The sequence below is a fragment of the Panthera uncia genome (assembly GCF_023721935.1).
Source record: "Panthera uncia isolate 11264 chromosome B3 unlocalized genomic scaffold, Puncia_PCG_1.0 HiC_scaffold_1, whole genome shotgun sequence".
Taxonomy (NCBI): domain Eukaryota; kingdom Metazoa; phylum Chordata; class Mammalia; order Carnivora; family Felidae; genus Panthera; species Panthera uncia.
This window is the reverse complement of record NW_026057582.1, coordinates 120597029-120613175: the sequence shown is the minus strand read 5'-3', so window position 1 is coordinate 120613175 and position 16147 is coordinate 120597029.

Genomic DNA, 16147 nt, shown 5'->3' with positions numbered 1-16147 from the left:
GGAATAAGTATTAACTCTTCTTTAAATGTTTGGTAGAATTCCCTTGGGAATCTATCTGATTGTGGACTTTTGTTAGTTGGGAGATTTTTGATAACTGATTAATTTTCTCGCTGGTTATGGGTCCATTCAAATTGTCTATTTCTTCACGTTTGAGTTTTTGTTGTGTGTGCGTGTCTAGTAATTTGCCCATTTCTTCCAGGTTGTCCAGTTTGTTGGCTTATAATTTCTCATGGTATTTTCCAATAATTATTTGTATATCTGTGGTGTTGGTTGTGATCTCTCTTCTTTCATTTGTGATTTTACTATTTGGGTTCTTCTTTTTGAGAAGACTAGCTAAGGGTTCTCAGTGTTGTTCTTAGATTCATTGATCTGTTCTAGTGGTTTTTTTTTTTATTCTATACTGTTTATTTCTGCTCTAATCTTTATTATTTCTCTTCTTCTGCTGGCCTTGGCGTTTCTTTGCTGTTCTGCTTCTAGTTCCTTTAAGTGTGTAGTTAGGTTTTATATTTGGGATTTTTCTTGTTTCTTAAGATAGGCCTGAATTGCAATGTATTTTCCTCTCAGGACTGCCCCTTTGCTGCATCCTAAAGCGTTTGGATTGTTGTATTTTCATTTTCATTTGTTTCCATGTATTTTTAAATTTATTCTCTAATTGTCTGGTTTACCCATTCATTCTTTAGTAGGGTGGTCTTTAACCTCCATGCTTTTGGAGGTTTTCCAGACTTTTTCCTGTGGTTGATTTCAAGCTTCATGGTATTGTGATCTGAAAGTATGCATGGTATGATCTCAATTCTTGCATACTTATGAAGGGCTCTTTTGTGACCCAGTATGTGATCTATCTTGGAGAATCATCCATGTGCACTCAAGAAGAAAGTATATTCTGTTGCTTTGCGATGCAGAGTTTTAAATATATCTGTCAAGTCCATCTGATCCAATGTATCATTCAGGGCCCTTCTTTCTTTATTGATCCTATGTGTAGATGATATATCCATTGTTGTAAGTGGAGTATTAAAGTCCCCTGCAATTACTACATTCTTATCAATAAAGTTGCTTATGTTTGTGATTAATTGCCGTCTGGCCTGCCAAGTTTCAGTGGACATGTGTTACTATCCTTATGTGCCTACCCTTGTAGTTTAAGGCCTGCTTGTCCCTGGCTTCTTTAAGAAATCTCTTTTTGTTTTTGTATTTTGCAACTTTCACTATGATATGCCAGTGCGAAGACCTATTCTTGTTAAATCTGATGGGAATTCCCTGTGCCTCCTGGATTTGGATGTCTGCTTCCTTCCCCAATTTAGGGAAGTTCTCAGCTATAATTTCTTCAAGTAAACCTTCTGCTCCTTTCTTTCTTCTTCTTCTGGAACTCTTATGATATGGATATTATTTACTTTTTAAAATTTTTAAAACATTTATTTATTTTTGAGAGACAGAGTGTGAGCAGGGGAGGGGAAGAGAGAAAAGGAGACACAGAATCTGAAACAGGCTCCAGGCTCTGAGCTGTCAGCACAGAACCCAACATGGGGCTTGAACCCACAAGCCATGAGATCATGACCTGAGCTGAAGTCAGATGTTTATCTGAATGAACCACTCAGGAACCCCAATATGGATATTATGATGTTTCATTGTATCACTTAGTTCTCTAATTCTTCCCCCGTGGTCTAGTATTTTCTTACCTCTCTTTTTCTTGCCTTCATTATTTTCCGTAATTTTATATTCTATTTCATTTTTTCTACCCTCTGCTTCCTCTATCTTTGAGGTCAGTGCATCTAGTTTATTTTGCAATTCATTTAGAGCATTTCTTTTTTTTTAATATATGAAATTTATTGTCAAATTGGTTTCCATACAACACCCAGTGCTCATCCCAAAAGGTGCCCTCCTCAATACCTATCACCAACCTACCCTCCCTCCCACCCCCCATCAACCCTCAGTTTGTTCTCAGTTTTTAACAGTCTCCTATGCTCTGGCTCTCTCCCACTCTAACCTCTTTTTTTTTTCTTCCCCTCCCCCATGGGTTTCTGTTGTTTCTCAGGATCCACATAAGAGTGAAACCATATGGTATCTGTCTTTCTCTGTATGGCTTATTTCACTTAGGATCACACTCTCCAGTTCCATCCACGTTGCTACAAAAGGCCATATTTCATTCTTTCTCATTGCCACGTAGTATTCCATTGTGTATATAAACCACAATTTCTTTATCCATTCATCAGTTGATGGACATTTAGGCTCTTTCCATAATTTGGCTATTGTTGAGAGTGCTGCTATAAACATTGGGGTACAAGTGCCCCTATGCATCAGTACTCCTGTATCCTTTGGGTAAATTCCTAGCAGTGCTATTGCTGGGTCATAGGGTAGGTCTATTTTTAATTTTCTGAGGAACCTCCACACTGCTTTCCAGAGCAGCTGCACTAATTTGCATTCCCACCAACAGTGCAAGAGGGTTCCCGTTTCTCCACATCCTCGCCAGCATCTATAGTCTCCTGATTTGTTCATTTTGGCCACTCTGACTGGCGTGAGGTGATATCTGAGTGTGGTTTTCATTTGTATTTCCCTGATAAGGAGCGACGTTGAACATCTTTTCATGTGCCTGTTGGCCACCCGGATGTCTTCTTTAGAGAAGTGTCTATTCATGTTTTCTGCCCATTTCTTCACAGGGTTATTTGTTTTTTGGGTGTGGAGTTTGGTGAGCTCTTTATAGATTTTGGATACTAGCCCTTTGTCCGATATGTCATTTGCAAATATCTTTTCCCATTCCGTTGGTTGCCTTTTCGTTTTGTTGGTTGTTTCCTTTGCTGTGCAGAAGCTTTTTATCTTCATAAGGTCCCAGTAATTCACTTTTGCTTTTAATTCCCTTGCCTTTGGGGATGTGTCAAGAAAGAGATTGCTACAGCTGAGGTCAGAGAGGTCTTTTCCTGCTTTCTCCTCTAGGGTTTTGATGGTTTCCTGTCTCACATTCAGGTCCTTTATCCATTTTGAGTTTATTTTTGTGAATGGTGTGAGAAAGTGGTCTAGTTTCAACCTTCTGCATGTTGCTGTCCAGTTCTCCCAGCACCATTTGTTAAAGAGACTGTCTTTTTTCCATTGGATGTTCTTTCCTGCTTTGTCAAAGATGAGTTGGCCATACGTTTGTGGGTCTAGTTCTGGGGTTTCTATTCTATTCCATTGGTCTATGTGTCGTTTTTGTGCCAATACCATGCTGTCTTGATGATGACAGCTTTGTAGTAGAGGCTAAAGTCTGGGATTGTGATGCCTCCTGCTTTGGTCTTCTTCTTCAAAATTGGCTATTCGGGGCCTTTTGCGGTTCCATATGAATTTTAGGATGGCTTGTTCTAGTTTCGAGAAGAATGCTGGTGCAATTTTGATTGGGATTGCATTGAATGTGTAGATAGCTTTGGGTAGTATTGACATTTTGACAATATTTATTCTTCCAATCCATGAGCAGGGAATGTCTTTCCATTTCTTTATATCTTCTTCAATTTCTTTCATAAGCTTTCTATAGTTTTCAGCATACAGATCTTTTACATCTTTGGTTAGATTTATTGCTAGGTATTTTATACTTCTTGGTGCAATTGTGAATGGGATCAGTTTCTTTATTTGTCTTTCTGTTGCTTCACTGTTAGTGTATAAGAATGCAACTGATTTCTGTACATTGATTTTGTATCCTGCAACTTTGCTGAATTCATGTATCAGTTCTAGCAGACTTTTGGTGGAGTCTATCGGATTTTCCATGTATAATATCATGTCATCTGCAAAAAGCGAAAGCTTGACTTCATCTTTGCCAATTTTGATGCCTTTGATTTCCTTTTGTTGTCTGATTGCTGATGCTAGAACTTCCAACACTATGTTAAACAACAGCGGTGAGAGTGGGCATCCCTGTCGTGTTCCTGATCTCAGGGAAAAAGCTCTCAGTTTTTCCCCGTTGAGGATGATGTTAGCTGTGGGCTTTTCATAAATGGCTTTTATGATCTTTAAGTATGTTCCTTCTATCCCGACTTTCTCAAAGGTTTTTATTAAGAAAGGGTGCTGGATTTTGTCAAAGGCCTTTTCTGCATCGATTGACAGGATCATATGGTTCTTCTCTTTTTTTTTTTATTAATGTGATGTATCACGTTGATTGATTTGCGAATGTTGAACCAGCCCTGCATCCCAGGAATGAATCCCACTTGATCATGGTGAATAATTCTTTTTATATGCCGTTGAATTCGATTTGCTAGTATCTTATTGAGAATCTTTGCATCCATATTCATCAGGGATATTGGCCTGTAGTTCTCTTTTTCTTATTGGGTCTCTGTCTGGTTTAGGAATCAAAGTAATACTGGCTTCATAGAATGAGTCTGGAAGTTTTCCTTCCCTTTCTATTTCTTGGAATAGCTTGAGAAGCACAGGTATTATCTCTGCTTTAAACGTCTGGTAGAACTCCCCTGGGAAGCCATCTGGTCCTGGACTCTTATTTGTTGGGAGATTTTTGATAACCGATTCAATTTCTTCGCTGGTTATGGGTCTGTTCAAGCTTTCTATTTCCTCCTGATTGAGTTTTGGAAGAGTGTGGGTGTTTAAGAATTTGTCCATTTCTTCCAGGTGGTCCAATTTGTTGGCATATAATTTTTCATAGTATTCCCTGATAATTGTTTGTATCTCTGAGGGATTGGTTGTAATAATTCCCTTTTCATTCATGATTTTATCTATTTGGGTCATCTCCCTTTTCTTTTTGAGAAGCCTGGCTAGAGGTTTGTCAATTTTGTTTATGTTTTCAAAAAAACCAACTCTTTGTTTTGTTGATCTGCTCTACAGTTTTTTTAGATTCTATATTGTTTATTTCTGCTGTGATATTTATTATTTCTCTTCTTCTGCTGGGTTTAGGCTGCCTTTGCTGTTCTGCTTCTATTTCCTTTAGGTGTGCTGTTAGATTTTGTATGTGGGATTTTTCTTGTTTCTTGAGATAGGCCTGGATTGCAATGTATTTTCCTCTCAGGACTGCCTTCGCTGAGTCCCAAAGCTTTGGATTGTTGTATTTTCATTTTCATTTGTTTCTATATATTTTTTTAATTTCTTCTCTAATTGCCTGGTTGACCCACTCATTCGTTACTAGGGTGTTCTTTAACCTCCATGCTTTTGGAGGTTTTCCAGACTTTTTCCTGTGGTTGACTGCAAGCTTCACAGCATTGTGGTCTGAAAGTATGCATGGTATAATTTCAATTCTTGTAAACTTATGAAGGGCTGTTTTGTGACCCAGTATATGATCTATCTTGGAGAATGTTCCATGTGCACTTGAGAAGAAAGTACATTCTGTTGCTTTGGGATGCAGAGTTCTAAATATATCTGTCAAGTCCATCTGATCCAAGGTATCATCAGCGCCCTTGTTTCTTTGTTGACCGTGTGTCTAGATGATCTATCCATTTCTGTAAGTGGGGTGTTAAAGTCCCCTGCAATGACCACATTCTTATCCATAAGGTTGCTTATGTTTATGAGTAATTGTTTTATATATTTGGGGGCTCCGGTATTCGGCGCATAGACATTTATAATTGTTAGCTCTTCCTGATGGATAGACCCTGTAATTATTATATAATGCCCTTCTTCGTCTCTTGTTAGAGCCTTTAATTTAAAGTCTAGTTTGTCTGATATAAGTATGGCTACTCCAGCTTTCTTTTGGCTTCCAGTAGTATGATAAATAGTTCTCCATCCCCTCACTCTGAATCTAAAGGTGTCCTCAGATCTAAAATGAGTCTCTTGTAGACATCAAATAGATGGGTCTTGTTTTTTTATCCATTCTGATACCCTATGTCTTTTGGTTGGCGCATTTAATCCATTTACGTTCAGTGTTATTATAGAAAGATACGGGTTTAGAGTCATTGTGATGTCTGTATGTTTTATGCTTGTAGCGATGTCTCTGGTACTTTGTCTCACAGGATCCCCCTAAGGATCTCTTGTAGGGCTGGTTTAGTGGTGACAAATTCCTTCAGTTTTTGTTTTTTTGGGAAGACCTTTATCTCTCCTTCTATTCTAAATGACAGACTTGCTGGATAAAGGATTCTCAGCTGCATATTTTTTCTGTTTAGCACACTGAAGGTCTCGTGCCAATCCTTTCTGGCCTGCCAAAGTTTCAAAAGAGAGATCAGTCACGAGTCTTATAGGTCTCCCTTTATATGTGAGGGCACGTTTATCCCTTGCTGCTTTCAGAATTTTCTCTTTATCCTTGTATTTTGCCAGTTTCACTATGATCTGTCGTGCAGAAGATCGATTCCAGTTACGTCTGAAGGGAGTTCTCTGTGCCTCTTGGATTTCAGTGCCTTTTTCCTTCCCCAGTTCAGGGAAGTTCTCAGCTATAATTTCTTCAAGAACCCCTTCAGCACCTTTCAATCTCTCTCTTCCTCCTCTGGGATACCAATTATGCGTATATTTTTTCTTTTTAGTGTATCACTTAGTTCTCTAATTTTCCCCTCATACTCCTGGATTTTTTTATCTCTTTCTCTCAGCTTCCTCTTTTTCCATAACTTTATCTTCTAGTTCACCTATTCTCTCCTCTGCCTCTTCAATCCGAGCCATGGTCGTTTCCATTTTGTTTTGCATCTCGTTTAAAGTGTTTTTCAGCTCCTCGTGACTGTTCCTTAGTCCCTTGATCTCTGTAGCAAGAGATTCTCTGCTGTTCTCTATACTGTTTTCAAGCCCAGCAATTAATTTTATGACTATTATTCTAAATTCACTTTCTGTTATATTATTTAAATCCTTTTTGATCAGTTCATTAGCTGTTGTTATTTCCTGAAGATTCTTCTGAGGGGAATTCTTCCGTTTGGTCATTTTGGATAGTCCCTGGAGTGGTGCAGACCTGCAGGGCACTTCCCCTGTGCTGTGGTGTATAACTGGAGTTGGGCGGGCCGCAGTCCAACCTGATGTCTGCCCCCAACCCACCACTGGGGCCACAGTCAGACAGGTGTGTGCCTTCTCTTCCCCTCTCCTAGGGGCGGGATTCACTGTGGGGTGGCATGGCCCATCTGGCCTACTTGCACACTGCCAGGCTTGTGGTGCTGGGGATCTGGCGTATTAGCTGGGGTGGGTAGGCAAAGTGCATGGGGGCAGGAGGGGCAGGCTTAGCTCGCTTCCTCTTAGGTGATCCACTTCAGGAGGGGCCCTGTGGCAGCAGGAGGGAGTCAGATCCGCTGCTGGAGATTTGGCTCCACAGAAGCACAGAGTTGGGTGTTTGCGTGGAGTGAGGAAGTTCCCTGGCAGGAACTGGTTCCCCTTGCGATTTTGGTTGGCGGATGGGTGGGGGAGATGGCGCTGGCAAGCGCCTTTGTTCCCCACCAAGCTGAGCTCTGTTGTCTGGGGGCTCAGCAATTCTCCCTCCCTTTGTCCTCCAGCCTTCCTGCTTTCTGAGCAGAGCTGTTAACTTATGACCTCCCAGACGCTAAGTCGCGCTTGCTGTCAGAACACAGTCCCTCCGGCCTCCCCGCTTTTGCCAGCCAGACTCGGGGGCTCTGCTTGGCTGGTGGGCCGCCCCTCCGCTCCGGCTCCCTCCCTCCAGTCAGTGGAGCACGCACCGCCTCGCCGCCCTTCCTACCCTCTTCCGTGGGCCTCTTGTCTGCGCTTGGCTCTGGAGATTCTGTTCTGCTAATCCTCTGGCGGTTTTCTGGGTTATTTAGGCAGGTGTAGGTGGAATCTAAGTGATCAGCAGGACGCGTGGTGAGCCTAGCGTCTTCCTACACTGCCATCTTCCGAGCATTTCTTAATTCATCATGACTATTTCTTAGTTCCTTGATCTCTGCAGCAATAGATTCTCTGCTTCCTTCTATGCTTTTTTCAAGACGAACTATTAATTTTATGACTACTATTCTAAAATTTTGCTCAAACATATTTTTTATATCTATTTTGTTCAACTCCCTAGCAGTCCTTTTTTCATGGAATTTATTTTGGGAGAATTCTTCTGTTTAATAATTTTGGCTAGTTTTCTGTTCCTTATGTGTTTTAATACCTTATTATGTATCCTTCACCTGTGAACACTATTATGTTAAAAGGGGGTCGCCTGGCCATTTAGGAGGTGGTTTTGGAGTGTGTTGCGTGCTTTCTGTTGTTGTGACTCTGGTTGCTTTGTCTGCCTACTTGTAGTGGTTGTTTGGGCCTTCCAACAAGTGTGCTTTGATTTGTTCATTGAAGGAACCCTGGAAAAATATTTTAAAAGTGTGGGGGGGAGGTGGTGGAAGAATCCTGACCCCATACAAGGAGAGAAATGACAGGGGTGGGGAAAAAGAAAAAAAAAACAGTTTGAGAAATCCCTATCAAAATAACACCAGCATTCTTCACAGAGCTAGAACAAACAATACTAAAATTTGTATGGAACCAGAAAAGACCTTGAATAGCCAAAGCAATCTTGAAAAAGAAAACCAAAGCTGAAGGCATCACAACCCAGGACTTTAAGGTTTATTTCAAAGCTATAATCAAGACAGTATGGTACTGGCACGAAAACAGACACTCAGATCAGTGGAACAGAATAGAGAGCCCAGAGATGGACCCACAAATGTATGGCCAACTAATTTTTGACAAAGCAGGAAAGAATATCCAATGGAATAAAGACAGTCTCTTCAGCCAATGGTGCTGGTAAAACTGGTCAGCAACATGGAGAAAAATGAACACGGACCACTTTCTTACACCATAGACAAAAATAAATTCAAAATGGATGAAGGACCTAAATGTAAGACAGGAAGCCATCAAAATCCTAGAGGAGAAAGAAGGCAAAAACCACCTTATCCTTGGCCACATCAACTTCTTACTAAACATGTCTCCAGAGGCAAGGGAAACAGAAGCAAAAATGAACTATTGGGACCTCAAGATAAAAAGCTCATGCACAGTGAAGGAAACAATCAGCAAAACTAAAAGGCAATTGACAGAATGGGAGAAGATATTTCCAAATGACAATTTGTAAAAATTTATGTGGATATCAGATAAAGGGTTAGTATCTAAAAATCTATAAAGAACTTATCAAACTCCACACCCAAAAAACAATCCAGTGAAGAAATGGACAAAAGACAGGAATAGACTGTTCTCCAAAGAAGACATCCAGATGGCTGACAAACACATGAAAAAGTGCCCAATATCACTCATCATCATAGAAATAAAAATTAAAACCACAATGAACTACCACCTCACACCTGTCACAATGGCTAACATTAACAACTCAGGCAACAAGAGATGTTGGCAACGATGTACAGAAAGAGGATCTTTTTTGCAGTGTTAGTGGAAATGAAAACTGGGCAGACACTCTGGAAAACAATATGGAGATTTATCAAAAACTAAAAAATCCAACTACCCTATGACCCAGAAATTGAACTGCTAGGTATTTATCCAAGGGACAGAGGTGTGCTGTTTCAAAGGGCACACACACCCCAATGTTTATATCTGTGCAATAGACAATAGCCAAAATATGGAAACAGCCCAAATTTCCATCAATGTATGAATGGATAAAGAAGATGTTGTATATATATATACACACACACACACACACACACACACAATGAGTATTATTTGGCAATCAAAAAGAATGAAATCTTGCCATTTGCAACTATGTGGACAGAACTAAAGGGTATTATGCTAAGAAAAATTAGTCAGTCATGGAAAGACAAATATCATATGAACTTACTCATGAGAAATTTAAGATACTAAACAGTTGAATATAATGGAAGGGAAGCAAAAATAATATACAAACAAGAAGGGGGTGAAAACATAAGAGAGTCTTAAATATAGAGAACAAACAGAGGTTTTCTGGAGGGGTTGAGGGAGGGGGGAAGGGCTAAATGGGTAAGGGACATTAAAGAATCTCCTCCTGAAATTATTGTTGCACCATATGTTAACTAACTTGGATGTAAGTTTTAAAATTAACTAATTAATTAATTAAAAGAGAAGAAGATCAATAAAATTTCCCTTTTTCCCCCCGAAAAATAAAAGAAAAGGAAAAAAAAAGAAAAGAAAAGAAAAGGGAAAGGAAAAGAAAAGAAAGGAAAAGAAAAGAAAGACTGACCACGCAGAGAAGCAGAGAAACTATCTTGCTTAGTCCAGTAAGAGAGAGAGAGGAAAATAAAGAAGGAGACACAGAAGAGGTGTAAAAAGAATAGATTAAAAATGTCTGCTTAAACAAACTACCAACCAGAATAACAAGAATTGAGAAGGGAAGGAAAAAACAGAAGAAAAGGAAGAAGAAAAAGGAATATATAGATAGATATAAATATAGATGTAGATACAGATAGAGATTACATCTATATCTATCTTTGTATATATATAAATATATATACATATCTTATATATTTATACATATCTTGTATCTTTATATATATATATCTTTATATATATCTTTATATATAGATGTAGATATAGATATATATAATACCTATATCTATCTTTATATATATATATATATATATCTGTACCTATTATCTATAGATATCTATATCTATCTTTATATATCTATAGATATCTATATCTATCTATATATATCTATATCTGTATATATATCTATATATAGATAGATAGATAGATATAAGAATCGACAAAGAATCACATCAGAAAATGCAAAGCTGCTGGACAGATATCTGATGGTGCCTTGGAACTGGTGGCCATGCTGGTCTGGGGGAGGGACTCTCTGGTTGGGCAGTGTCAGTCTCGTTCCTGTAGATATGCTGTTACCAGTCACAGAGGGGCATGGTTTGATGTGGCTAGTCCCCCCTCCATTGTGGGCCCGCTGTCCATTCCTTGAAGCCCCACCTTGTTGATTATGGGGAGATCATTACCCCAGTCTCTACCCCCTCCTCCAGACTGGGTGTCCTAAACCACTCTGTTAAGCCTGTCCTCACAAGTGCCACGTGGGTGCAAGTGTGCCAGTTTCTTCTTCTCTACAGTCTCCTATGCCTCCCAGGTGCTCAGCTCAGATTCAAACCATGATGTCTTAAAGGATCTTGTTCCACACACCCTGGTTCCATGGTACAGCCACTCCACCCAGCCAGCTGACAAGGGACCTCTTGCTGGTGGGCGCCTGCAGGGCCTTTTGTCCTTGGAGCATCTTCCCTTTTCACTAGCTAAACTTGGGCATCTTTGTCCTATAATGGCTTTCCACTTCTAACTTTTCTTGGATGTTTTCATCCTGTGGAGGCGGCTTTCCACCCTAAGCCTTGTTGTACTTAATAACTGGCCTTGGGCATGTTTACCCTGTGGCACCTTTCCACTCTAAGCCTTGTTAACCTATTGGTGCAAGTGTACAGAATTCTTAAACTTATTTCCCATAACCCAAGGCTAAGGTAAACAGACTTGGAGTTGGCAACTTTTGAAGGTAACTTGTGGGCATAGTGTACTGTTACTGGGTTAGGTAGCAAGTGTCTGTGTAACCCTGTCTCGGTGCTTATTCGGGGGGGCAGGGGAGGAAAACAGTTGTTGCCTGCTCCCTTGTTTTCATAGAAGTTCTCCAAATTGCTCCAAAATGTTTATGAACAGATCTATCTCCTGTTTGCCCAGGCATTGTATAGATTGTCATTATTATGTTGCCTCTACAGGCAGGCTGTTTTCTCTTTAAGGGCAAAAACCCAGATATCACTTACCCTCATGCTCATCAAGTGTCTAGTCAGCTGTCTTTTAAAGCTACAGGTTCCAAGACCCACTAGTTGTACAAAGTCACATAATAAGCCCCTCTGGTTTTTAAAGTCACATGTTATGAGAGGGGAGGAGCCAAGATGGCAGAACAGCATGAAAGTTTTTGTGTGTGTGTGTCTTGCATCCATGAAATACAACCAGATCAACATTAAACAATCCTGCACACTTAGAAAACTGATCTGAGGATTAACACAACAATCTGCACAACCTGAACCACAGAATTCAGCAGGTACATGGTGCAGAGAGATGAACTGGGGGAGAGAGGAGCTGTGGAGGGCAGGGAGTGGTTTTTGCATATGGAGAGAGGATGGAGACAGGGGTGGGTAAGAATATGGGAAAAGCAAATCCCCCAAAAGCATCTGGAAAGAAAGTGGTAAGTGAAAACAACCACAGGGACTGAACTAAAAAGGGAGAAAGGAGAAAGGAGATGCTTTAAATCCCTTTAAGACTCTATAAAAGGGGAAAACAGAGTCTGAAACTCCACAGCTCAATACCTGGCAGTGCTCTGGTAAGAAGAGTGAATCCACAGAAGCAGAGTGAAGTCACAGGGAGAGACAGCTCCCCTGATGGGAGGACACCTAGCAGAGGCTGTGTGTCTCCCCCAAAGGCAAAGGCCCCAGTGGACTTGGGAGAAAAAACACATTCACTGGTGCTGGAACAAGGTCACTGGGGGTGAAACATGGTGCCAGATGCAAGTTGTGATTTGTCATAATCCATGACACGCTGCTGCTACACAATCACATGAACTTTTTCAGGTGGGCTGGCACCCAGCCGCAGTATCTGAGCATCAGCAGCAGCATAGTACCGTGAATGTTCCTGGATGCAGCCAGCACCCGGCTGTTGCTTGGTAAGACTCTCCCACAGAGAGGCAGAACTGGTCAAAGCCACAGTCCCTCAGAAATAAGGTGTCAGGAAAAACAGTCACATCTGAGATAAAACTCAGGCAGGAGATTCTGCCTGAGGCCTGGTCAGAGACAGTGTAAAAGCAGGGAGTACATGGAAGCCAAAGACAAAGGACAGGTGCCCGATTGCTGATTGGGGAGAACCGAGTTCCAATACTAGACATTCAGTAGCTGGGTGGTGCAATTTTCACCACTCCTGTGCATAAGCATACACACCTACAAGCGCCACAACAATCCACTCCAGTAAACTAAGCAGTACCATCTAGTGGAGAATGGAGCCGTTACACTAAACCCCGCCCAATGGGCCACACAAATCTCTCCTCTCCGCCTGCTTAGTTTTTGGACTATAAAGTGCTTCATAAAAAAAGGGGGGGGGGCACCTGGGTGGCTCAGTCGGTTAAGCGGCCGACTTTGGCTCAGGTCATGATCTCGCGGTCCGTGAGTTCAAGCCCTGCGTCGGGCTCTGTGCTGACAGCTCAGAGCATGGAGCCTGTTTCAGATTCTGAGTCTCCCTGTCTCTGCCCCTCCCCCGTTCATGCTCTGTCTCTCTCTGTCTCAAAAATAAACATAAATAATTAAAAAAAAAGTGCCTCATAGTTTGACTTCTAGGGGAAAACGAAGTAATTTGAGTCAATTTCGGTCTGTTTGCCGGTCCATCTATTCAATTTTCTTTTTTTTTCCTTTTTCTCTTTTTTGTTTCTTTTCTTCTTGAATACAGAAAGAGAAAAAAAATTTTATTTTCAGTTTTTATTAAAAATATTTTCCTTATTTTTTTCTAGTATATTTTTTACTTTTGTGTATTTTTTTCAAATTCTATTTTACTTCCATCATTTATTTTATTTTACTTCAGTGTATTCATTTTTTCAAATTTTCAAATGATTTTATTTTGTTTTTTCTTTTCCCTTTTTTCTCTAATATATCAAGCCCATTTCAACACCCAGACCAAAACACATCTAGGATCTAATTTAGGTGATATGTGTGTGCGTGTTTAATTTTTAATTTTAATATATGTTTTTTAACTTTTTAAATTTTAATTATTTTTTTACCCCATTAATTCCTTTTCTCCCTTCAAAATGATGAAACAAAGGAATTCACCCCAAAAGAAAGAACAGGAAGAAATGACAACCAGGACTTAACACAGATGCAAGCAAGAAATCTGAATCAGAATTTAGAAGCATGATAATAAGAATACTAGCTGGAGTCAAAACAGATTAGAATCCTTTTCTGCAGAGGTAAAAGAAGTAAAAGCTAGTCAGGATGAAATTTAAAAAATGCTATAACTGAGCTGGAATCTTGAACATATGCCATGGTGGCAAGGAAGGATGAGGCAGAGCAGAGAATCAGCGATATACAGGACAAACTTCTGGAGAATAATAAAGCAGAAAAAAAGAGGGAGACTAAGGCAAAATTCTTAAAAGAGCACTATTTAAGAATTAGAGAAATCACGTGACTCATTAAAAATGAACAACATCGGAATTATAGGGGTTCCAGAAGAGGAAGGGAGAGAAATAGGGATAGAAGGGTTATGTGAGCAAATCATAGCAGAAAACTTTTCTAACCTGGGGAAAGACACAAACATCAAAATCCAGGAAGCACAGATGACTCCCACTAGATTCAACAAAAACTGACCATCAACAAGACATACCATAGTCAAATTCACAAGTGATTCAGGCAAGGAAAGAATCATGAAAGCAGCAAGGGGAAAAAGTCCTTAACCTACAAGGGAAGATAGATCAGGTTTACAGCAGATCTATTCACAGAAATTTGGCAGGCCAGAAGGAGTGGCAGGATATATTCAGTGTGTTCAATCAGAAAAATATGCAGCCAAGAATTCTTCAGCAAGGCTGTCATTCAAAATAGAGAAATTAAAAGTTTCCCAGAGAAAGAAAAATTAAAGGAGTTTGTGACCGCTAAAGCAGCCCTGAAAGAAATCTTAAGGGGGACTCTCTGAGGGGAGAAAAGATGAAAAAAACAAATAAATGAAGACCAAAAGCAACAAAGACTAGAAAGGGCCAGAGAACACTACCAGAAACTCCAACTTTACAAGCAACATAAGGGCAATAAATTCACTTTTTTCAGTACTCACTCTAAACGTTAGTGGACTAAATGCTCCAATCAAAAGATACAGGGTAACAGAATGGATAAGAAAACAAGACCATCTATATGCTGTTTACAAGAGACCCACTTTAGACCTAAAGACACCTTCATGTTGAAAGTAAGGGAATGGAAAATCATCTGCCTTGCTTATGGTCAACGAAATGAAGCCAGAATAACCATACTTATATATCAGACAATCTAGACTTTAAAATAAAGACTGGACTTACGATCGGAAGATGGGAGGGTGGAGGAGGATGCTGATCTCACCGCTCTTGCTAACCACTTAGATTCCACCCACATCTGCCTAAATAACCCAGAAAACCGCCAGAAGAATAGCAGAATGGACTCTCCAGAGCCAAGGGTAGACAAGAGACCCACATAAGAGGGTAAGAAGGGCAGAGAGGCAGTGCACGCTACACAGACTGGTGGGAGGGAGCTGGGGCAATGGAGGGGCAGCCCACCCAGCAAGGCAGAGCCCCCAAAGTCTGACTTGCCAAAGCAGAGGGGCCGGATGGAGTGAGTTCTGACAGCCAGTGGGACTTAATATCTGGAAAGTTATAAGTCAACAGCTCTGCTTGGAGAGTGGGAAGAGCTAGAGGACAAAGGGAAGGAGAGTTGAGCCCCAGAAGACAGAGCTCAGCTCAGCAGGGAACAAGGCACTGGCCAGCACCATCTCCCTCACCCATCCCCCAGCCAAAATCCCAAAGGGAACCAGTTCCCATCACAGAAATTGCTTGCACCACCCAAACACCCAACACTGTGCTTCTGTGGATCTATCCCTCTGATGGGTCAGCCTCCATCCCAGTGCCGCAGCACCCCTACCGCAGGGGAGCACCAAAGGTAAAGCAAGCTGAGCCTACCCCTCCCATCCCTGTGCACCTTGTGGATCCACCCCGGCTAATATGCCAGATCCCACAGAAGCAGCACCGTAAGCCTGGCAGTGTGCAAGTAACCCAGATGGGGCCACACCACTCCACAGTGAGTACTGCCTCTGGGAGAGGGGAAGATAATGTACAAACCAGTCTAACTGAGGCCCGAGTGGTGGGCTGGGGGGCAGATATCAGATCTGACTGTGGCCCCACCCACCACACAAGTTACTCCAGACAGCACAGGGAAAGAGCTCTGCAGTTCCACACCACTCCAGAGACTATCCAAAATGATGAAACGGAAGACTTCTCCTCAAAAGAAACTCCAGGAAGTAGCGACAGCTAGCGAACTAATCAAAAACAATTTAAGCAATATAACTGAACATGAACTTAAAACAATAGTTATAAAATTAATCGCTGGGCTTGAAAAAAGTATAGAGGACAGCAGAGAATCTATTACTACAGAGATCAAGGGTCTAAGAAACAGGAGGAGTTAAAAACTGCTATAAATGAGGTGCAAAATAAAATAGAGGTGACCACAGCTCGGATTGAAGAGACAGAGGAGTGAATTAGAAGATAAAATAATGGAAAAAGAGGAATCTGAGAAAAAGAGAGATAAAAAAATCCAGGAGTATAAGGAGAGAATTAGAGTACTAGGTGATG